General features: G+C 43.7%; 1 pseudogene; it reads right to left on the reverse strand.

Moving 5' to 3' along the window:
- Nucleotides 1-2,120: 2,120 nt before the first annotated feature.
- On the reverse strand, nt 2,121-16,622 carry LOC103588437 (annotated as a pseudogene).
- Nucleotides 16,623-23,367: the final 6,745 nt, after the last annotated feature.

Genomic DNA, 23,367 nt, shown 5'->3' on the forward strand with positions numbered 1-23,367 from the left:
ATTGCAAAGTGGTGCTGTTCCATCATTCCATTCTCATTTAGTAGGTGAAAAACTTTTGCAAAGAGAAACTTCCCCTTATGAACGATTTGGTTACCCAGAAGTGCAATTCATATAGGAAACACATGATAAACGTTTGATTCTTTACCTTTATTTCCAAATTTTAAAAAGTAACCAGTTGATTCACTAGTGTTCCTGAAAGCTAACCAGTGAGGGTTTGTTTTGTTTTGTTTTGAACTGTGTTTAGTGTAATGATAAATTTGGGGATTTAATGATATGTATGCATTTAGTTCCACTGTAGCCTTATCTTACTGATGTTCAAATTGTCCCATCTTTGGCCACGTGAGAGCCTCTTCAAGTTGGCTTTAGAGACCTTTGACATCATTCTGGTTGTCTTTGATAGCCTTGTTGTTTGCTTTTTATTTATTTTCATTTTTTTTAATTAAATTTTTTTTGGCAGCAGCTGGAAATCCTTGCCCATGGCGTCATCAGCAGCGCAGTCCAACCAGGTGAGCTGATCAGCCAGCCCTGTTGCTTGCCTTCTGGTCTGACAAGGTGTTCCAGGCTTATCTTGTATACTTTCTGTACCAGACAAAACATCAACTGTTTCTCCAAAGAGCCCTGGTTCTTTTTAGTGGGAAATGCCATTTGGAGACCTCAGTCAGGGTATGAGTGGTGTTTATTTCTACTGGGCTGGTCATTAGTCTTTCCATTATTATTTTTAGTGGACAAAGCTAGGAAATATATGTTTAAACTACATTATGAGTTTATAATAAATTTTCCAATTAATATTCAGGACAACAGAATTTTTTACTTACTCTCAAAAATCTCACTTTTCCCTTTCCTTTTCTTCCTGCTCAAAAAAAAAGCCCCTGTTCTCAATAACACCAACTTGATTACTCACCCAACAGTCTCACAGAATTTGTCATTAATTTGCATGTCATCCATGCCCAGGGACCATACTAATACTCCCCGTGTTGTTCTTTTTTAAAATTAATTTATTATTTTTATTATTATTTTACATTCAAAGATGTTGTTGCTAAGCAGTGGGAGGGGCAGGTGGGAGGGGGGTAGGGAAATGGAGGTGGGGGGGCAGGTCTGGCCCATGGCTAGCTCTTTTGCTGGCCTGGTTGCAGAGGGTGGGAGGGCATGGTTGAGACCTTTGGGATCCCCCTACTCCATTCGGGAGCCTAGGGGATTTCTGGGGGTGGCTTCGTTGTTGTTGGGCTGGATGTGGGCATGGGTGTCATGGCTGAGGCCCTTGGCAGCCCCTCTGCCCCAGCTTGGGGGTCCGGGGACCTTCTGTGGAGGCTGGGTTGTTGCTGGGCTGGATGCAGTCATCGGGGTGTGTAGCTAAGGCCATTGGCACCCCCTCCCCGACCATTTGGGATCCCCAGGGACTTCTGGTGGTGTCTTGGTCATCGCCGGGCTGGATGTGGATGTTGGGGAGGGGCGTGGCTAAGGCCCTGAGCCCCCTCCACCCTGGCTCAGGAGTCCAGGGGGCTTCCAGCTCTTTTAGGTTTTATAAGTGTTCTTTGGTAGTGTTAGGCCTTTACCGGTTAATGTCAGATCTTTGTCTCTGATCAGTGGGTGTTTTGTGTTTTCTTTCACTTCTGTGTTGGATTATTAGCTACCCCCACTACTTAAACTCTGCACTGGAACTAATTTGTTGTCCTTTGCTTACTTCTAAAATAGGGGAACTGTAAGATCTGTGCACTATGCACAAATCCCACGCCAGGGGTGGCTCACTTCACAAAGACCACAAGACAAGAGACACTGCAATCTGGCAAGAGGATTTTTACTTCAGCATGCTGGGTCACTTTGCCTTTTGGAAAAGTGCCCCCCCCCCCCTTTACATTGGAGTTTTTATACTTTCTGTGGACAAAGACTTTATTCATGGTCAGGCTCAACAGGCTAACACTCCGATAAGGGACTGTACAATTTTTTTAATCACTTGGGCTCTGCCAGGTGTCCTGAAGGTAAGAGGGCTGGTTAGTCCTTGAGACCAGCTGGCCCCTGGAATGTGTGCCTAGTTCTGCTTTGGCCTCTAAAAAGCTGCTTCACTTAAAATACCTTTAGATATATTTTCTTCATTTTTAGTAAGTGCTTACAGGAACAATTTGTGCAGGTTAAGTTAAAGTCATACTTTTCTGTTACAATTTGTGCAGGCTAAAGTTATACAGGCAATAGTGCAGGTTAAAGTTACATTTTTTTATAACAATCTCCCCCCTTTTCTTCTAGTGCGTATTTCAATCATGAAATACTTGTCCCTTGCTGATTGAGTTCCAGATTGTATTTCCTACCCCATTTATAACATACCAAGTTAACTTTCTAGGAGCATGTGGGCTGGAAGTTTTGGCGCCCTGGAAGAGAATGGTTAGACATAAGGAAAACAAGAGAGTATTTATCTTACAACAGTTAGGGTGTCCGTACTATTTTCAGTCTTAAGGGGTGCTCTGCAGCACTCTGGACTCTCCAGGTGATGCTCCCCGGTCCTTGGTCCTCTGGTGGCACAGGTTTCATGTGCGAGGCATGGATCCAAGCAGAGATCCCATCTACCTTTACAGCTGTTGGGGTTGTTAGAAGCACTAAATAAGGTCCTTTCCAGCGAGGCTCCAGGGTCTGGGAATGATGTCGTCTGACATAGACTGTGTCCCCAACCTGCAACTGATGAGAAACTTCAGGGGTCCCGGGCTCGTAAGCAGCTGCCAACTGCATCCAGATTTCCTTCTGCACTGCTTGAAGTCCTTTTAAACTGGCATATAAGTCACTGTTACTGTGGCAAGTGGGTTCAAAAGCATCTCCCAGTAAAGTCAAGGGGGAAGGGGCACCATAGAGTATCTCAAAGGGGGTTAGGTTGAACTGAGAGGGGGTGTTCCTAACTCTGAACAGGGCTAAGGGAAGGAGCAACACCCAGTCCACACCAGTCTCTATGGTTAATTTAGTCAGAGTCTCTTTTAGAGTCCTGTTCATCCTTTCTACCTGTCCTGAACTCTGGGGTCTGTAAATGCAACGTAATTTCCAATCGACCCCTAGTTGTCTGGCCACTCCCTGACTTACCTTGGCAATGAAGGCGGGTCCATTGTTGGACCCGATTACCTTGGGCACCCCGAACTGTGGAAAGATTTCTTCTAGGATCTTCTTGACCACGACAGTGGCTGTTTCTTGTTTCGTTGGGAAGGCTTCTACCCATCCAGAGAAGGTGTCTATAAAAACTAGGAGATACTTGTAACCATATCTGCCTGGCTTGACTTCAGTAAAATCTACTTTTTAATTTACCCCTGGTCTGTCTCCTCTGAGTCTCTTGCCAGGTCCCGCTGTATTTTTACAGACATTCACTTTTTGACAAGATACACAGCTTTTAACTATCTGTTCTGCTAATTGTTTTAGCCCTATGATATGATATTTGGTTTTTAGGGTGGTCTGGGCCAATTTATTTACTCCCAGATGAGTTCATTGATGCATCTGTTTGACCATGATGCGTGCTTGTTCTTGTGGCAAGATAGGCTTGCCTGATGCTGCATACCAGCGCCCTTTTTCCTGATCAAAGTGGTTGTTAGAGTCCCTTGAGATCACCGCTACGTCCTCAACAAAGTATTTAAATTTGGGCTTTTCTAGCTTAGGGATGTCAACTAACAGAACAGGTGTAGGCCTTTTGGCTGCCGCCCTTGCTTCAGAATCGGCCCAGTTGTTTCCCTTTGCGATGGGGGAATCCCCTTTCTGGTGACCTGGGCAGTGTATAATACTCACTTTTAGCGGTCAGTGAAGGGCCTCCAGCAGGGCTACGATCTCTTCTTTGTTTTTGATCTCTTTTCCTCCTGAGGTCAGCAGACCCCGCTGTTGATAGATAGCGCCGTGCACATGGGCAGTGGCAAAGGCATACCTGCTGTCCGTATAAATGTTGATTCTTTTGCCCTCTCCCAGTTCAAGGGCTTTTGTGAGGGCGATGAGTTCTGCTTTCTGGGCGGACGTCCCAACAGGTAAAGTCTGTGCCCATATCAGGTTCTGGCCGTCTACTATAGCAGCTCCTGCCTTTTGTACTCCTTCTTTCAGAAAACTGCTACCGTCCGTAAACCAGATGACTTCAGCATCCATCAGAGGCTGATCTGACAAGTCTTTCTGCCATCCATGTGCCTCAGCAAGCACTTGTTGGCAGTTATGGATGGGAGGGTCGAAGTCAGGGTCCAGCAGCAGTGTGGCTGGATTTAAGCTCACGGTGGAGCAAAAGTAACCCGGTCTGAATTTAGTAAGAGTCTGATAGTGAGTCATGCGAGCATTTGTGAGCCAGCGGTCGGGAGGCTGGCGGACAACAACATCTAAGGCATGAGGTGCTGAGATTACTAAATTCTGTCCCATAGTCAATTTATTAGCATCTTTTACCAGAACTGTGACTGCTGCTATGATTTTTTTAGACAAGCTGGCCACCCCAAGGCTACTGGGTCTAGTTTTTTTAGACAGATATGTTACAGGCCTTTTCCAGGGCTCCCTAGTTTCCCTGACTACAGTGGCCAGAATTTTGTGAAAATTTCTTTCTTGGCTCTTTTCTCTCTTTATTTCTTTTGCTTTTTCTGTATCTCTGTTATGACAGACTTTTTCAGCCACCTGCATTAATTCCCTTAATGACTTATCTTGTAACCCTTCAAGCTTCTGCAGCTTTTTCCTAATGTTAATAAAAGCAACTGTCATTGTAGCCTTGTGCTCTTTACCATTAGGATCATACGGGGTAAACTGACGGAATGCCTCCGTGAGTCTCTGTAGAAATGCTGATGGAGACTCATTGGGCCCCTGGATCACCTCTCTTACCTTAGTTAAATTGGTGGGGCATTTTGTTGCCCCTCTGAGACCTGCCGTTAGAGCCTGTTGATAGCACCTTCACGTGCTCCCTATCTTCTGCCAAGTTGAAATCCCAGTTTGGTCTAGTCAACGGGAATCCTGCATCTATAACATCAGGGAGGAGGGTAGATCTCTCATTGTCTCCTGGAACATTCTTTTGAGCCTCCAGGAGGATCCGTTGTTTCTCCTCGGTGGTGAACAGGACCTGGAGGAGCTGCTGACAGTCATCCCAGGTGGGCTGATGAGTATAAAAGACAGACTCCAAGAGAGAAATTAGGCCCTGTGGCTTATTAAAGCACTTGTGGTAAAGGGAACATAGACCATAAAGGGTTTTTGGGCACTGGGGCCTGGCGTAGGGGCAGAAAAAAGGGGGGGGGCAGGAGATGTGAGCTACGAGGGGTCCATGTTTGTGAGTCAGGTACAAGGTTTTGCCGAGGCCTCATCTGGTTTCCTCGCCGTCATCTCAGGACCCTGCAAGATTTTGATTTGTGCCAGTGTACTTGGCCAGTGCCCAAGGTCAGCCTCCATTTGCTTGGCCTTGATCATTTCCCAAAATTCTACAAGACTTAAAGAAAGAACTGTTAGCTCTGCAAAGTACCAACCAGCTTCTCAGCCTCACCTTTCTACTTAGTAAGTGAGATAAGAAAGTCAGGGGATGGGAAGCAAGAGTAGAGAAAGAAAAAAACCCGTCCTTTTTAAAAAAAATCTTCCCCGCCCCCATAGCCCAGGCTGCTTTAGGTCCCAAAATGGCTTTAGTCCTGTTCATTCTAACAATTTTCCATTGTCAATAGTTTTTTCCACTTTTATGGAGTGGGCCGCCGACTCACCTGACTGCTTCAAGCTGTTTTCAGGGCGCAGTAGGGGTTAATGTGGAATGGAACTATTTGACATGATGGAGGACATAGCTACCCAGCTGGAGTGGCACAGAGGGTCGAGGGCATTTGTTTATCTATTGTCTTAACAGTTGACTCACAACAGGTGGCTTACTCAGAGTTAGCAAGCTATACATTAATTGGTACATCAAGAAGTTTAAGAACTTACATGAATCCTTTGTTTGGGAACAGGATGTCTCATCCAAGTCATGAGTCTCTTCCTTCAAGTTTATGAAACTTTAGAGAACTGCTTGTGTAGACAAGACATCATTTCCCCTTTTTCGATCAAAACATTCCTCATGGAAGCATTGAAGATTAATTTTCTGATTGAAAAGGTTTTATTTTTCTTTGTATGGATGTCTCAGTGCTGGGAAGACTTATTCCCAGGTAGACATGTTATTTTATACTATAAAAATCAGAAGGATACTCACAAATAGTTTTCAAATTTTGGAGGAATCAAAGAGGAAAAAGGCAAATATTTTTATCTTTGTTTATAAAGTACATTTTACCAAATTGCTGTAAGTTATAGATAGGTTAGAGAAAAAGTTTCCTTAAAACAAAACATTTAAGTAAAGAACAAACAATGCAAATTATAAAACATTTTTATCAGTTATTTAACTTTGTATACTTAATTTTTGCTTTACTTGATCTTAATTAGTAGTTCTATAAACTCATCAGATTTTTTTACTAGAGTTTTGAAAACCTCTTATTTTGTCCATTGTTCTCAAAGTTATTTGACTTTAATATAAAGTTTTAGGCCTTAGAAAAACTTAGCTAATTGCCTTTTAATTATAATCATTTTAATCATACACAAAATTCCTTTATAAATTTGCTGTTCACAAACCATTATTACCACTTACTTGGACCTTTGATGACATGCTTTAGATTTTTCATTTGTCCTATACTTCCCACTTCCTAAATAACCAGTCATTTTGCTCTAGGACAAAAGTTCACTACACAAGATGCTTTTGTACAATGAAGTATCCTCTTTTCCTGCATACTGATTTCTTTTTTCACCAACAATACTAAATTAACCTCATTTATCTAAAAATCCCATGATCAAAGATCATTCTGTTTTAGGCTGGGCTTATAACTTTAACTTTAAAACCTCTATCAAAGACAAATGTAACCCTGTTTGACCAGTAAACTCAAGCAGATAATTCTAAAAACATTTCTCATAGCAGTGTGATCTTTTAAAAAGCCTTTTTACCTCTTTTTTTTTTTTTCAGTTTTAGTTTAATGTTTACATTTAGCTAGAACTGGCTGCACTGTATAAGAAAAACAGAATCTCCAAGTGGCCTTGATTCTTTTAACAGGTTTTTCTTTATCTTGGCTGAAATGCCATAGACAGTGAGTTTTTCTTATAACAGTTGCAGAACTCTGTGCACAGATAGACAAATTTTGTCCAGAGACTTAGCTAATTACAGTGCTCGGTTTTTCAAGCTTGCCAGGAGAAACTGAGAAAAAATAATTTCTTTCAGTCATCAGGTCTTTAATGACCAAAAGGCTCAAACTTAGTTACTTAAACACAAACAGACAGACAAATTATTAGCCCTGGCCTTCACGTCAGTCCAGTATTTCAAAGTCAGATTTAAAGGGGTAGAGACAGTCTGCCCCATGTCGCCCCAGAATGTCATCAGTCCCCATGCACAAGCAACCAGACAAACAAAAACCAAAACACTGACACGCCCCTGCCACAGGCTCAACAACCAAATTATCAGAGAACTCGGGAGGGGTCTCTTTCCTAGAGATCTCCCGTGGAGCCGAAACTGTTCGTCTCCTGCAGAGGAATCTGGAGTGTCCTCCAGGACTCCTGTGGCTGCGGCGTGCCAGCACGTCTGCCCCGCCACTTGACCACTACAGATGGCTCCACTTTGGAGCCTCAGAAAATCTAAAATCAGACTGGTGATATCGTCCTGGAGCCACCGAAAAACTAAACTGACCAGTGACTCCCTCCCAGAGCCACCAAAAAACTGAAACCAGATTACAGCAGACAACAAAGACACAAAGAGAGACACAGCAGACAGACAGACGACTGCGGTAACTGCTGCTCGAGTGATCCTCCATTCTCTGGTCTTTGGTCCCAGGGAGAGCGAGCCAATCCCGGACGAGCCCCCAAGATGTAAGACCCGTGCACTATGCACAAATCCCACGCCAGGGGTGGCTCACTTCACAAAGACCACAAGACAAGAGACGCTGTAATCTGGCAAGAGGATTTTTACTTCAGCATGCTGGATCGCTTTGCCTTTCGGAAAAGTGGCACCGCCCTTCTTTACATTGGAGTTTTTATACACTTTCTTTGGACAAAGACTTTATTCATGGTCAGGCTCAACAGGCTAACACTCAGATAATGGACTGTTCAATTTTTTTAATCACTTGGGCTCTGCCAGGTGTCCTGAAGGTAAGAGGGCTGGTTAGTCCTTGAGACCAGCTGGCCCCTGGAATGTGTGCCTAGTTCTGCTTTGGCCTCTAAAAAGCTGCTTCACTTAAAATACCTTTAGATATATTTTCTTCATTTTTAGTAAGTGCTTACAGGAGCAATTTGTGCAGGTTAAGTTAAAGTTAAGTTATACAGGCAACAGTGCAGGTTAAAGTTACAGTGCAGGCTAAAGTTACATTACAGGCAACAGTGCGGGTTAAAGTTACACTTTTCTTTATAACAATCTCCAGCTTAAGTAATACACAGAGCCCAACAGGGACCAGGCCCCGAGGGTGCAGATCAAGGACATCGGCTGGTACCAGGATGTGGCCTGGTCAATCTGCATAAAAGGGATCTTTTCTTCCATTATATGTGTAGTCTGATTATGAAATCTACTGATTACTGTATATTAATTTTGTATTCCGCCATCTTAATGAATATTTTATTATTTAATAGGCTTTCAGAATGTTCTTTCAGATCATCCTGATATATAATCATAACAGCTGAAACAGTGAAAGGCAGTGAAGTGCAGTGGCTAAGAACATGGACCCTGGATTTCAGTCTTGGTTCTGCTCTTTACTATCCACGTGACTTTGGGCCAGATACCTCCTTTCTCAGGGCCTTCGGAAACTCCGTTTCCTCATCTGTAAATTGGGGATGGTAAGAGTGCCTTTTTCATAGGGTTATTGAGGATTAGCTGAGTTGATATGTACAGAGCACTTAAGACAGCATTTGCACATAGTAAGTACTACTTAGTGGAGGTTAATTTCCAGTTTTTATACCTCTAGTTTCTCGCTTTTGTCTACTTCATTAGCTGCTTCCTCTAATATAGTGGTATAGAATAATGGTTGCCTTGTTCCTGATTCTTGTAGGAATGTTTCTAGCATTTTCCCATTAAGCCTGATCCTGGCTTTGGGCTAAGACAGATGATTTTTTTTTTCATATTAAAAGAGTCTCATAAATTCCGTTTGGTTTCTTCTTTATCAAGAATATATGTTGATTTTGTTAAATGCCTTTTCAGCATCTATAGAGATAATTGTATGATATTTCTTTGAAGATCAATTTATAAGATTAATTAATAATTCAGATCCCCATATTGGCCAGCCACAAAACAAAAAGAAAAAAATATTATTATTGATTTATAGTCAATGTTTATTTAGATTTATCCTCATGTTTACCATTTTCATTTCTCTATATTATTTCAGCACATCTGGTGGCAAATTCTCTCATTTTTGTTTGTCTGAAAATTTCTTCTTTTTCCCACTTTCATTTTTACAGAATATTTTACTGGCTATAAAAATCTGAGTTGGGACTGGCCCCGTGGCTCAGTCGGGAGAGTACGGTGCTGGTGGCACCAAGGCCCCGGGTTTGGATCCTATATAGGGGTGGCCAGTGCACTCACTGGCTGAGCGTGGTGCAGACAACACCATGCTGAGGGTTGCGATCCCCTTACCGGTCAAAAAAAAAAAATCTGAGTTGGCAGTTCTTTTCTTTTCTTTTCTTTTTTTCTGTTTTGGCAGCTGGCAGGTAAGGGGATCCAAACCAGCAGTTATTTTCTTCCAGCACATTGAAGATATCACCCCACTATCTTTTGTTACTGTTGAAAAGTCAGCTGTCAGACAGTTTCTTTGAGAGTAATCTATTTTTTCCTCTGGATGTTTAAAAAATTTTTTTAAACTTTAGGTTTATATAATACAGTATTATATAATGTGTCTAGGGGTGGATTTCCATTTTTTAAAAATCTTGTTTAGAATTTATTTGGCTTTTTGATTCTGTAAATTGATATCTTTTGTTGGTTCTAAATACTTCACAGCCATTTTTTTTTTTTTGTCTTTTGTCTTTTTCTGTGTCCGGCAATGGATCGCAACCCTCAGTGTTGCCCCCGTACCGGACCGGGGACCGGCAACGGGATTGCAACCCTCGGTGTTGCTCCCGCGCCTCGCTCAGCCAGTGAGCGGGAACCGGTCTGTATGTGGGATCCGAACCCTCGGGCGGGAGTGCCGCTGCGCTTCCCAAGTGGCGCACTATCCAGTGCGCCACCGGGCCGGCCCTTCACAGCCATTTTTAATTTCAAATATTGCTTTTTCCCTGTTGTCTTTCATCTTGTAGGACTCTATTTGAGCCTTCCAATTAAATCTATATTAACCCTTCTCACAGTATATCTTATGTCATGCATCCTCTCTTCTGTATTTTCTATCCTTTTGTCACTCTGTGCTTCATCTGGACACTGTCTTCTGACTTATCTTCTAGTTCATATATTCTTTACTGTGTCTTTCAGTTCTCAGATTTCTATTTGGGTTTTTTCCTCAAATCTGCAGTGATGTTTTCTTTTTCTTTTTTCCTTTGTTTTTGTTTTCATTGGTGATATTTTCAAGTTTCACTTCTGGTGCCTTGAACATAGTAGGCCTAGTTGTTTTAGAGTCATTGTTAATCATCCCATTAACTGGAATCCCTGTGTCTCAGTTAACTGTTGTTTCTGCTCATTGTTACTAATATTGTCTTGTTCCTCTTGTGCCTGGTCAGCTTTGATTTTATGCCAGATTTTGTTTTCAAAAAATTATCTGTAGAACTAATTTGAGGCCCAGGATGTTATCGTCCTCCAGAGAGGATTTCCTTTTGCCTCCTTCAGGTGTCCTGGACCTCCTAAAACCAAGTTTCAGTGCTCCCGAGCCACCCATATGACCAAAAGGCAGGCACAGTAAGAGGGCAGGCTAGTTTATTTCAGGGTAACCTATATTCTTATTCCCTCAGAGTCCCATCCTAAAGCTTTGGAATGGAGTGTTTTACCAGAGTCCCTACTCTTGCTGGATTCTAAATTTGTCCCCCATCCCTGTGGGACAGCCCAAAGTACATACTCTCATCAAATATTTATGGAAAAAGTGACCCCCAGGTGCTTTGGTCACCAATTGGGATTCTCCCAAATCTCATCCAGTAATTGATCCCTATCTTGTTAACTCTTTGATGCTTTAAAAAAATGTTTCTGTTTTACTTTGTTTCGCTTTAAAATTTTTCTTCGTAGAAAGGATTGCTCTAAATTACCTTGTCCACTATTATCTGAAGAGGGAGATCTGGGTTATGGTGGTAGAATTCCATATGATGAACCAGCCTTGAATTCCTAAAATAAACACCATGTGATCATGATATATTAATTTTAATATGCTATATTACATTTACTAATATTGCATTTGTACTCTGCATTAATATTAATTAGTGAGATATATCTATGTTTATATTTTTAGTGAAGTCTTCACTGGATTTGGTATCAGTCATGTAATCATATTTTTAAAAGATTTTGGAAATTTTTCTTCTTTTCCTATAGTCTATAACAATTTAAACAGACCTCCTATTATCTTCTCTTCAAAGATTTGGTAGAATTCTCATGTGAAACCATCTAGTGCAGTGGTTCTAATTGTGTTCATTGGGATCCTTGCTGGGGGCCATGGAGAGGAGAAGTGTAATCTAAATGACAGAGAGTATTTGATTCACACCAGTGCACACAGCTGTAGCTGGAGCAATTGTGTGGTTAAATAACAACAACAAAACATGTATTTACAGTAAATTTTCAATACCATGAAATCATAAAGACTAAATTTTTGTGTTTTGTTGTTGCAAGAGTAAAAAATCTTTAAAGTTTTTTCTTTTAATTATTTCATGCTCTACCCTTTTTCAGAGACCAACATCTGTGCATTGAAGCACTTCCCAAACGTGTATTCTCCCATCAGAGCTCTAGAAATGAGTCTAAGTTGCTTCAGGCCATGATAACCCTCCTGCTCATCCCCAAAGCTCATCTATAAAATCTGACATTTGCTCATCAGAAAATAATTCCTGTTTCTGGGCTTCCTGTCTGTAATGTTCTCCCCTCAGGGAGAGAGTTTCCTCTCTTTGATGACTCTTGTAAGTGGAGTAAACGTGATTATTAAGCACAAAGATGAAAACAAGACGGAGAGGCCGAGCATTGGATCTACACTCGGATTTTGCAAAATCAAAACAAACAAAATCCTAGTAATAGCAAAAGCCCCAAACTCCTTCAGATCAAAGTGCTATTTATTGGTGGGCTGTTTTCTCATCTCTGCTTTGGGGGAAAAAGTCACTCAAAGAAACCCTGATGCACAAGCAAAGGGTCTTGGGTCAAAAGTGACCTTTGCAGGTGGTCTGATTTCACAGGAAGTACTGGATGTAGAGTGTGATTTGGGGCTTCAAAGTAATGGAAGACTGAGGACATCTGAATTGGAATTTCCCTCTGCCCCACAACCCTGGGAAAGAGGGTGTGAGTCAAGTTCGCCACCAGGATAAGTAATTGAATTTCAGAAACATATTGTCAGTTCAGACAGTATGCAACCTTACTATTTGAGTATGTGATTTTGCTGGCTAAATGAGGTTAGTTTGCCACTAACTAGGGGAAGAAGAAATTCTAGTTGCTCAGATTCATGCCCGTCTCCTTCTCCAGACAATCTCCTTGAGGACAGGGGTTATATGTTTTATCTCTGATTCCCCAGTGCCTGGAACGGAGTACATGCTCAGTGCATGAAGGAAAGAATGAACTAACTGGAGGTTTACATGAATGTGTTCATTGTCTGCGTCAGGCACTGTGCTCGGTGCTGGTGACAGATGAGAGACGAGGACGACCCTGGTACCTGCACTAATGGGGTTATTGGTCCAATGGCACAAGAGGTGGAGGTGCCAGGGGAGGTCGGGGGCAGGACGGTGGGTGTGGGCTCACCTTGCTCTCTGGAGAGGATTCCCACCGCTGTCGGTGGAGCCCGCAGAGCACAGAGCAGAGGCAAGGAGGGCATTCAGAGCTGGGCACCTTGGGGGCAATGGCTCAGATGGGGCCTAAAGTTGCCAGGGCCTGCAGTTGCCTCGGCTTCCTGTGCAGAAAGCAGCGATGCTGTCTTGGGTGTGAATAGATGAAGAAAACTGGGGCGTCCTCTTTGACAGCCGCTGACAGCCCAAGGCCCAGTTCAAGGTGATTGTCATCTGCTTCCTTGCTATTACCAGAGAAGGAAAACCAGCACGCGGACTGAGAGGAAACCACACCGCCCCGCAGATGGTGGGGGTGTAGCCACCCGAGGGGGCGGCGAGAGCATCTAAATCAGGAGTGTGGCGCGCCCCCTGCTGGACCCAAGGCCGTTCTGCACCCAGCGGAGTACCCGCAAGGCCAGGTTGGGCAGGTGGGCGGAAGGAAGCTCAGACCCAAATCCCAGCCCTTCCCTGTTCCTTCCAAAGGCAGAAACCAAATCTCCAAGGTGCAAATTCTACCAAGGCTGATCCAGGCACCGCTCTTCCCCCACCCGCCATCTTCCCTACCTTCCAGGGGAATCAGGAAGGAATCAGGAATGGGTGGGGGTAAATAAAACTCCCATCTGCAGCCAGAGTCTTGGCCACCCACTCCGCTGGCCAAGTCACTATCCCTTTGGTGTCTCAATTCTTGTATTGGGCCCACCCCAAGGAAAAAGTATCTGAACTATTATAAATATCTGTTCCTCCTTATTTTCTGCAAATACCCGGACCCAGGGCTTGGGTAACAATAGGGCTAGCATCACTAATGAGATGTATATCTATATACCGGCATATCCCTTTACCCCTCCCCCAACATCGTATAATTTGAGGATTTTCTGAAAAAGAAGACTTTAACACCTCCAATTAATATTTTCCAAACAGTAATGATTATAAATTCCAAACAAAAACTTAGAGGCATGTGTGCCTCTCTCAGCCTTTTCATTTCAATAGATTTGCTAACTAAAAGCTATAGTTTAACAGATAATGACCTAACCCTCTCACCTTGAAATCAAACAAAAACCTACCACTAAAGTGTTGGACTAGATAAAGATAATGAATCCATGTGCAATTCAGACTCCTGCTGGGCCCAGCCTGTCCCCCTTCCACCAACGGGCCTGCTGCCTTTGATTAGTAGCAATAGTTTTTCAAGCCATTTGGAGCAAACTCACTACAGGGAGGATAAGTGAGCAATTTATGAGGCTAAGTGTTTTTCTGGACCCACTCCCACTACCGATGGATCCCTTGCTTGCCCTCATTCATTGTCACTTGGTCAATTTCATTTTCCCCCTGACTCCTCTTTGGCCCCTGGGGGAGAATGTAGTTTCCAAAGTAACACGCAGGAAAGAATGTGAAACGGAGAACTAGCAAAGAAACCAGGTGATGCCCACTGCATTTGGCATCATTAAGTGGTAAATAAAATAATAAACGATGAAAGCATGATTACTTCCCACCTACTGTACCCCTTTCTTTAGCTGGGAATTGGGCATCTGTGCCAGGCTAAAAATAGGTTCATGTTCTGGAACCTCCTCCACAGCCCAAGCTCATACCAGTTGCCTGTGAGTGCCACCCAGCTGCTCTGCAGGAGCGCTCATCCTCTGTGGCAGGAAGGCCTCAAACACTGGCCTCTACCTGGAGTCCTGGAAAGGGCTCCCCATGGAGCTGAGGCAGGAAGAGTGGGTGCTGGGTGACAGCCCAGGAAACACAAAGCTTGGATACTCTGAACCTGTCTGCAGGCTCATGAAGGAAGGAGCTTCCAGGTGTGTCCAGGTCACATTCCACCCCCAGGACCTCAGCCTGGGCCATTACATCCCCAGGAACTGCTCCTGCTTTGAAACCTTAAATCCCAATCCCCCCTGCACCCCTGAACACAGTTCCTGTCCCCTTACCTTCCTATCCCCATCATTCTACCTGTTCTTCAGCCTAAAATAGACTCCAGTCTAAAAGTTGTCATCTTCATCATCATTGTCATCTCAATGCTGTCATATACTGAGTGCTTACAATGTGCCCAGCACTTTGCTGAGGACTGCATGTGGATTGACTGAAATGATCCTCACAACAACCGTAAAACAATAATAATAGGTTTATTATCCCTTTTCCCTCATTTTCTCCAGGCTCTTTCTGGATTCTTTTTCTTTCCTCATCAACTGTACTGCACAAGCCAGTTGTGAGTGCCTGCTACACCCAGAGTCCTCTTCTGAGGAAAGTGCTTACTTTGGGCGGGGGGTGGGGGTGTCTTGCTTCACCTTGCATCACACGACTAGCCTATTCTTCTGATGCCAAAGGATTGGTCCTGGGATTGGGGCCCAAGCCCAAAGTGGCTGTGGATAGGCCGGACATAAGTATGACCAAGGACCGACCACACATGATGTGAGTCTGTGAGCCTCATGTTGGATGGGGACAGTGTTACCCAAACAGACCTTCTCTGTAGGTATGAATATAAGATGCATACGGGGACAGTGGAAGGCTACTTCCACAGAGATGACAAGCTGACCAGTGATAACCATAGTGACTGTGTGTACCTGGGTGTGTGTTTGCCAAGTGCTGGGTGCTCTGCGGAACTCTTTTCATATGTCTGCTTATTTAATCTCTCAGCAGTCTTACAACATGGGTACTATTAGCATCCCCACTTTACAGATGAGAAAACAGAGGCTCAAGCGAGTTCATCACCTTGCCATGGGTCACACAGCCATGACAGAGAAGAGATTCAAACCCAGGTACTGGGACTCAATAAACTGTGCCCTATTTTTTAAAAAATAATTTAAATTTTATATTTTTGAAACGATAATAGTCACATGGCCCAAATATTTTTTAAAAAGCATAAACAGGTATTTAACAAAAAGTTTACCTCCCACCTTTCTTATCCATCCTTCCAGTTCTCACCCCACCCCGGCCTCTGAATTACTTTTTAACTACTTATGTGTCCAGGGGAAGTTTTCCCATGCGATGTAAAAGGCTATTCACTCTGATTCAAACTTTCTTGCCCAGACCGAATTGCCCATCCCCCAAAACCCCTCCTACAGAAATTTGGGAGTCATCACTGGTTGTGTGGCAGCCACTATCTTGTAGAGTGGTGAACTCATTATCAAACATGGAACAAAGGACACAGAGAGTTTACAGGAAATGGCAATATTTTGGAATAAATAACCACAACGTGTGCTCTCCTGCCTGCAGCCCTAACTGGCGCTCATTTTGCAGAGCAGCTGCTTTTCTCGGAAGCAGTACCGCCAAGGGGAAGAAGATCTCGCAGATTTCAGCTTGGAAGAGGAAGAGTTCAGGCTGTCAGAAGCACAGTAGCATTTCTGAATCTCCGGAGAGGAGAGGCCCTGTGCTTCCTTGGGATGCCCTGCAGCCCCCCAACCCCAATGGGCTGCTAGAGACCCAGGGCCACCCGAGTTTGGGACCCAAATCTTGCCTCGCTAAGGAAGTGAGGGCCTGTTCTAGCAGGAAGTGATTGTCACATCTGCAGGGAAGCTTGAGCCCCCGGATTATGGGACAAACCTTACCCTTGTAGCGCGCATGTGGGCCTGAGCCTAGTAAAGGTTGCCTGGGTAACTGAAGACGTCATAAATAAAGGCCGGGGCGGGGGCGGGTCCATGGTTGCTCAGGGCGGGCGTCTCAGGGTTGCCATAACCGCTGTGCTCCTGCTTAGAGACCAGCGCCAGTGCCCCGTTGGCCTGGGTCGCTGCGCCCCAGAGCCTCTCCCTTTCATTAACCAGCTGCATCTCTGGACCTCCAGCTTCTCATCACAGGGCAACCACTGTGGCTCCTCTTCCAGGTGGCTCCTGTTCCAGCTCCGCTGTCCAGCTGATCTCCAACCCCCCAGGCCTGACTGAGTCCTGGTCACGCTCCTCTGATCTCCCCCCGATCACCCCATGAGCTCACACCCCCGGCAGACCCAGGGGCTTTGATTACCTGGGATCCTCTGCTGCCTCACAGATGTTGGGTCCGCTCAGGAATTGGCTGAGAATTTGGCTCCATTCCTGGGCACGTATTCACCTCGAGAGCTGTCCCCAGAGCCAGATCAGTTTGCTGTTCTGCATCAGGATCTGCTAACAAGCTGGGTCGGCAACAAAGGCTCCCAGAGGTGGCTCCAGTGCAAGACTGGGATCAGAATCAGGCCCTGACCCCACCTCCTTGACTCAAAAGGAAGATTCAAAGATTTGCATCAAAACCTAAGCATCAAAAACAAATCTTGCAGGATATTAATGGATTTTTGAGCATGGATATAGAAATTATCCTGAATTTCCTCTAGAATCCCAGAAGGACCCAGATGAGCATGTAGAGGCCCCTGAGCCAGTTGAAACTAATCAATTACAGTGGGAGGCCCTATCTCAAAACCTAGAGACCCCTGAAGAGATTCAATCTTCTCCACCCCAGCTAGAAGACCCAGCTCAGCCTCCACAAACCCCCTGAGGATGGAGAACCTTCTTCAACTCAACAGGAGGCCCTTGAGGAGGCTGAAAGTTCTTTAACCCAGCAGGAGGCCCCAGCTCAGCCTGCACATCCTCCTGAGGAGGTAGAACTTTTTCCAACCCAGCAGGAGGCTCAGGTCTGCCACTAGAGCTTCCTAAAGAGGCCAAACCTTCACCAGTCCCCCAGGAGGCTACAGCTCCACCTTCAGAGCCACCTAAGGTGGAACCTTCTTCAGCTCAGCAAGTGACCCCATCTCAACCTGCAGAACTCCCTGAGAAGGTAGAACCATCTCTGGTCCACCAAGAGGCCCTTCCTCAGCCTGCAGGTCTCCCAAAGGAGGCAGAACCTTCTCTAGTTCTGTAGGAGGTCCCAGCTCAGCCTGCAGAGCTCTCTGTGGTGGTAGAATCCTCCCCAACCCAGCAGATGGCCCCAGCTCAGCCTCCAGAGCCACCTAAGGAAGTTGTAGCTCAACCTCCAATGCATTGTGAGATGACAGACAGTTCTAATACCAAGTGAGGATCAAGCTCAGAATCCAATGGTGCCCAGCATCACATTTCAACCTGTGGATGTGGAGATTACCATAACTCCAGAACACATTGTGGAGGCTGAACATTCTACAGTCCTAAAGAACACTACAGCTCCTTCTCCAAAGCCCCCTGAGGTAAATCCACATGCAGACCAGGCTGAGGCTCAGCATCCAAATCTGACTCCAGTCACAGCTCAACCTTTCAATCTGGCATTTACCATAAGTCCAGAGCTCATTATGGAGGTTGAGCATTCTCCAACAATGCAGGAGACCCCAACTCAGTTTCCAGAGCCACCTAGAGGTTGTAGCTCAACCTCCAGTTATAGAGGTGACATTTTCAACAGCAGGTCAGGGTGAAGCTCAAGAGGTGACAATTTCAACAGCAGGTCAGGGTGAAGCTCAGCATCCAACATTACAGTTCAACCTTTGAACCTGGGGTTTACCAGAACTTCAGTACCCACTATGGAGGTTGAACATTCTGCACCCCTGAAGAAGACTACAACTCCACATCCAGACCAGGTCCAGACTCAGCACCCAAAGTTGACTCAAGTCACAGTTAAACCTTTGGACCCAGAACTTACCATAACTACAGAACCTACAACAGAGATGAAACCTTCTCCCACCATGCAAGAGACCCCAACTCAGCCTCCAGAGCCACCTAAGGAGGTGGTAACTTCACCTCAAGTGTATCAAGAGGTGACAGTTTCAAGCCCAGGTCAGGATCAAGCTCAGAAACCAACATCACCCAGTGTCAGAGTTTGGCCTTTAGACCTGGAGCTTACCATAACTTCAGCATCTACTACAGAGGCTGAGCATTCCACAACCCTGAAGAAGACTACAGCTCGCCATCCAGACCAGGTTCAGACTTAGCATCCAAACCTGACTGAAGTCACAGTTCACCCTTTTGATCTAGAACTTACTATAACTGAGCATCCATTGGTATCTTCTGAAAATTACACCCCAGAAAAGGATGTCACTGGGAGAATCAACCTATGTGAGCTCTGTATCTGCAGAGATGAGACACTGTCTGTACTGGTCTCAGCCCAGAGCAGAGGCTCCGCCGAGTGCCTGTGCCAGAGCCCAAGACCAACTATCGCACCTTCGTCATCTTGTAAGAATCTCCTTTCCTCATTTGTTTCCTGCCCCTTGCTTGGCACAGCAGCCTTTTCCTTGAGGTCTTCCTAGGTCTTTTCCATCTTCCCAATCCACTTTGACTGACTTTCTGATTTTACCTTTTGCTTATCAACTTTTCCTTATCCTCATTCTCCTTACTATTATGCCCCTTTTCCAGGCTTTCACTTGTTTTTGCCCTGACTCTTTTTTTTAGTCCATTTGTATTTAGCCCCATAATATCATTTATTCTGATATTTATTTATTCTGCTCTCCTCCCATTTTCGAGCCACCTTCTGTACAGCAGGCTGCCTCTCCCCATCTCATTAGTGATGAGACAACAAAGTGGTTAACAGTAGATCCTTGAGCCAGACTGACTGGCTTTGAACCAAGGTCTGTCATTATTTAGCTCTGTGACTCAATTTCCTCATCTATAAAATGGGGATTATGGTAGTTACCATTTCATAGAATTGTTGTGAGATTTAGATGAGTGAATATGTAACACCTACATCAGTGCCTAGCATAGATATGAATAGCAGCCATTATTATTATTACTATTCAGTCCCTCGGGTATGTTGAGAACACATCTTGGTCCCTGGCTTTCTATATATAACAGCCATTTTGTACCCAATCCAGGGCTAAGTACTGTGGGAGCCACAGAAGTATGACATTGTCTCCAGAACTTGAACATGACAGGTGGGAAGAAAGGGACTAGGCGTAAAAAGGGAGATGATATATAATTAAGAACTAAATTAGATGCAGACAGTAGGTGCTGTCATTCACCAGAATTTGTAATCCCTGAGGTGTAGGGATCAGAGAAAGCTGCATGGGGGAAGCTAAAACTTTACCTGGGGCTTAACAAGTGACTATAACTTGTTAAAAAGAGAAAAATAGGGAGAACAGCCTAGACAAAGCCATGGCTGCAGGAATGACCAAAATTTTGTAGACCAGTTTGGCTGCAAAAAATTGGGTTAGGAAGCAATGGTTATGAAAAAGCTTGAATATCAGCTATAGAGGTTTGAGCATTATATGGAGATCCATTGAAATTTTCAAGCAAAACAGATAAATGGTTAAAACAGGAGGATTATTTTAGAATACATGTTTAGAGTCATCTAGAGGGGGAAGTTTAATAGAAGGAGACCAAATAGAAAGGCCTAGCAAAATCTAGGAGTGGTGTGAGAAGGGTCTGAATGAGAGCGATTGTGAAAGGAGAGGAAAGACAATCCTGGGAGCACTTCAAAGGAAGGACACACAGGATTTAGTAACTGACTGAAGAGTTGGGGGGTGGGGAGTACGGGAAAGAAAAAAATCAAATATAACTTCAGAGTTTCTGTCCTGGATAAGGAGGAGGACGATGGTGGTATGACAGGTGGAAATGCAACAGTTGGGAAGGAGAGCCAGTCTCAGGGAGATTAGCTCAGCTTTAGGCATCTTTCAGTGGTGAGCACAAAGCCACCAGAAGGCTTCTGGTTGAGTGCAAGTGCCCACCAGGCAGATGAGCAGACAGGTATTTCTTTTGACTTGTCTCTGCCCCTCTCCAGGGGAAATTGTATATATAAACTAAGTGAGTCGTTGCTGCTCACTTTCCTGGCAGTAACCTGCACTTCCTGGCTGATGTGCGTATATTTGACTATGTATCTGACTTACTTTCAGCAAGCAGCAATGCATTCTCTTGAGCCAGCCTGCACTTTAGCTTTTCTGTTAGACTTGATGTCTGTACGAACTTACTTTTGTGTTAAACTTGGTGTGGGCACTGCTTAGTCTCTGGAGCTATGCTGCACTCTCCGTGGAAGCTGTATTTCTTATCTATTTTATTAAACTTGTTCTCACTGTCTACTGTGACTTTACCTTTGAATTCTTTCCTGTGGCAGAGTCAAGAACCTGGTAAGAGGACCGGGTGGGTTGAGGCCAACTATTGGGCCCCTGGGCCCTACCACCAGCATCACTTCCACCAATAAGATACCCCCTGTTACCATTTTTGTGTATGTCCTTCCTTCCAGTCTCTTTCCTTTGCATTTTTTTCATACTGTTGACTAACTTCAAGCAAGACCCTCGACTTTTCTGAGCTCTGCTTTCATCCTCTGTAACATGGGTATGGTAACATCCACCTTGCAGGACTGTTAAAGGGTTAGAAATAATACCTAAAAGTGCACACACAGTGACGGGTACATGGTAGGTACCCAGCTGTTACAGATTGAATTGTTCCCCACCCCATCCCCAAATTCATATGTTGAAGTCCTAACCCCCAGGACCTCAGAATGCAACTTATTTGGAAGTGGGTCATTGAATATAGTGCTTTATTTCTTACTCAGTGATTTGTACTTTTTCCCTATACAGTATGTCTAAGAGTTCTTTCCACATCAGCACATTAGACCCTTTAATTTCTAATTTCCCTTACCCTTCTAATACCTGGAGAGGTTTCAACAGAGGGCCCTTAGCCAAAGCTTTGGTGTTATTTGGCATGAAGATCCTTTATTCTTCTTTGCTGATAATGATACGTTTTTGCCCATTTTTCTTTTGAATTATTTATCATTTTCTTATTGATTTGTAGAATGAGTCAATTTAAACAGTGATTTTTGGAAAAAAAAAAAAAAAGGCAAAGTAACTAACTGGCATTATCTTTCCAAAAGATTGGACAGATAGGAAGTTAAGATTCTGAGGCGATGCCTCATGGTTTGTGCCTGTGACCCCACATTATTTCTTTATTAATTGTGAAAACTGATAGCTCTGGAAATTAGAAAGCTAGTGATTTCTGTATCTGAATATCCCCCATGAGGTTGCCACAATTCTTTTACTTATTCCGTTAATTCTTTTCCTACCTGTTCAAGGATATGAATTGCATTTCTTCACAGAGATTTCTGAGAAAACTATTTCTTACATTGACGAAAATAAATGGGAAGTGTACCGTTGGGCTGAGAAAGTGTGAGTATATTCTCTCCAGATATGAATACAAAATACTAAATGCATTGTAAGACCCTTCTTGGTCCAGGATTTTGAGGCCAATACCTCTGAAAAAAAGGTAATTCCCCTTCCATATCCCAAATCAACCTCTATTGATTGCAATCTTATGGTTATTTAAAAATTAAATTTGGTGGGCCCTCTTTAAAATAAGTAAGGGGCAATTAATTTTCTGTTATACAAGTAATACATAACTATATTCTTAGTGTATAAAAATGAAATAACAGGTATAGTAGAGACCCTCTTTGTACCCTAATCCCTCACCCCTGAGGTAAGCACTACTCTGAATTTGGTACATATCCTTCCAGACCTTTCACAACGTATTTGCCTATATATGTACACATAGCAAAATAGGTTTGTTGTGTGGTTTTATCTTTTTTTTTTTTACATAAATGTTAACATCCTACAACTTGGTTCTTTCACTTCATGATATGTCTTAGATTTTTTTTCCTTCCTAGTACTTAGCATGGTTACTCCATTCATTTAAACTCCTGCATTATATGCCATACTATGGGCCATTCTTGCCATGTGATAAGCTGGTCACCATGGGGACTCAGGGTCCCCACCAAGTGGAAGGCCCTCACCAGATGTGGCCCCTGGACCTTGGACTTCCCAGCATCCAGACTAGCTCAGAAGAAGAATCTTTTGTTTTTGTTTTTGTTTTTTTATAATAATATATATTTTCTTTTTCTTTTCTTTTCTTTTTTCTTATTATGAGTATTCATGAGACACAAAGCTAATTGTCACCCCTTGTACCCATTTGATGTGAGGGCCAGATTCATACTGGCAGCATAGCCATTACCAGAAATTGCATTTGTACCCCGTGTCCCCCACCCAATTATCCCCAGCCTCCCTCCCCTCCCACTCCATTCCACTTTGTAGCCAAAGGAATGTTCTCTCCCTGCAAGACCAACGCAGTACTGTGGTCTTTCCTTCCTTCCTTCTTTCTCTCTTAGCTCCCACATATGAGTGAGTACATGTGGTATTTATTCCTCTGTGCTTTGCTTCTTTCACTCAATATAAGTTTCTCCAGGTTCATTCATGTCGTTGCAAATGGGAGTATTTCATTCTTTTTATGGCAGAGCAGTATTCCATGGTGTATATGTACTACAGTTTCCTTATCCAATCATCCATCAATGGACATTTTGGTTGGTTCCATATCTTGGCTATTGTTGACAGAGCTGCAATGAACATGGGAGTGCAGGTATCCCTTCAACATGATGATTTCCTCAGGGTATATACCCAGAAGGAGGATTGCTGGATTGTATGGAAGATCTATCTGTAGTTGTTTGAGGAAATTCCATACTGTTTTCCATAGTGGTTGTACTAATTTACAGTCCCACCAACAGTGTAGGAATGTTCCCTTCTCTCCACACCGTCACCAGCATTTGTTATTCACTGTCTTTTTTTTTTTTTTTTTTTTTTTTTTTTCTTTTTTTTTTTTTTTTTTTTTTTTTTTT

The sequence above is a fragment of the Galeopterus variegatus genome, unplaced genomic scaffold (genome assembly GCF_000696425.1).
Source record: "Galeopterus variegatus unplaced genomic scaffold, G_variegatus-3.0.2 Scaffold569, whole genome shotgun sequence".
NCBI lineage: Eukaryota > Metazoa > Chordata > Mammalia > Dermoptera > Cynocephalidae > Galeopterus > Galeopterus variegatus.